General features: G+C 39.6%; 1 pseudogene; it reads left to right on the forward strand.

Moving 5' to 3' along the window:
* The first annotated feature begins 455 nt into the window (after positions 1-455).
* LOC113346169 lies at positions 456-555 on the forward strand (annotated as a pseudogene).
* The last annotated feature ends 1,178 nt before the right edge of the window (positions 556-1,733 follow it).

The raw sequence follows: 1,733 nt of genomic DNA on the forward strand, positions 1-1,733 counted from the left end.
TTCTGTTCCTTAGACCATGAGAGGTTTGGATGGTTTCTCCAACCAGGATTATAGGTTTCTGAATATGGGTCAAATTTCTGACGGTTCTCGAACCTAGTGTTATTATAAAGAGCATTGGATTGCTCTTCAGTATTCTGGCCTTACCAAAAAGGCTCCACTCTACCACTAGTGTGACCCAATTCTAAAGCTTCTAACCTTTTTGCTATAGCAACAATTTTGGCATCTGATTCATAGCCTCCTTCTACCCTATTGACATTTCCTCTATTTAGAAGAATTGTTTTCTTGGGCTCCATACTATTTTCCCACTGTTGGGTTTTATCGGCGATGTCATTCAAGAATTCCATCGCCGCATCAACAGTTTGGTTTTCAAACCCACCAGTGCATAAGGACTCAACCATGGTTGTTATCGAATAATCTAAACCCTCATAAGGATCTGAACTAGCCTAACCTTTTCTAAACCATGATGTGGACACTGGGATAACAAATCATTGAACCTTTCCAAATACATATACAAATATTCTCCCTCTTGTTGAGAAAACCTACAAATATGCGTCCTAATAGACGATATTTTATGCCTAGGGAAAAACTTCTGTATAAAGGCAGATGTAAGTTGGTCATAGGTTTCAATTGACTCAGGAGTCAAACTGTATAGCCAAGATTTGGCTTTATCTCTTAAGGAAAAGGGGAATAACCTAAGTTTCAAAGCATCATCATCTAGGTTTCTAATTCGTATAGTACTACAAATTTCCTGAAATTCCCTAATATGAAAATAGGGGTTCTCATTTTCTTTTCCTAAAAAGATTGGGAGCATCTGTATGGTCCCAGGTTTTAGTTCATAAGTTGCCTCTGTGTCAGCTAACTTAATACTCGAAGGACGAGTAGTCCTAGTCAGATTCAACAACGCTTTCAAAGTTGTCATTTCTGGCGCTATTGGAGTATTAGGGATTTTTCCTCAGTAAACTTCGTGCGTTCAAAACCGGACCTTTCAAAAACAGGACTTTCTAAGTTGAGGTAATCGAGATTCTTAGAACTACTAGGTTCATCCCTAATGAATCAACCTAAAGCGTCTCTTTCACGTTCTGTCATACAAAAGAATATGGAAGGGAGTTCTAAGCAATCACAAAGCAAGTCTGACTCAACCAGATCAAACCTATTGATTTCTAGCAAACAAAAAGCATGATGGCTCCACTTATATTGTTTCTAGACCAGCTTCTATCTTTCGAAAGGTGATTCATTACCTCTCTGGAATCAATCTGAGTTAATGTAAGTGAAACAGGAGCGAGGGAATCTCAATGGATCTTTGATACCCAAGGCATCACCGGCATTACAAGGCGGCACGCTTCAACTTACAATGACCATCATGAAATTTAAAGTATGCTTAAAGAGCAACCAATGTTTCTCGAACGATTTTCCTACCAAGCTCGTTACCCTATCGGTCTTCTTCTATTCAAATTTTAGGATTGGGTTCGTGTTTGGTATCGTTTTCCTAAAGCAGGCAAGAAGAGAACTATGATGAAATCCGAACTCTTATCTTGTATGGACAGTCCTTGCCCTTTACTAGGAAAATAAATTTCCATATTCAGTCCTCAACAGATATGCACCTTAAGGAATACAATAACTCGCTGACAGTGGATTCGCGAGTGTTCAGATTCTTACCTCCCGTACCAGACGGGCGATGAACCGTTGTAGTTTACTTGGGCCACTGACTCCTGTGTCAGTGTACGAACCCAAGG

Source organism: Papaver somniferum, unplaced genomic scaffold (assembly GCF_003573695.1).
Source record: "Papaver somniferum cultivar HN1 unplaced genomic scaffold, ASM357369v1 unplaced-scaffold_96, whole genome shotgun sequence".
Lineage (NCBI taxonomy): Eukaryota > Viridiplantae > Streptophyta > Magnoliopsida > Ranunculales > Papaveraceae > Papaver > Papaver somniferum.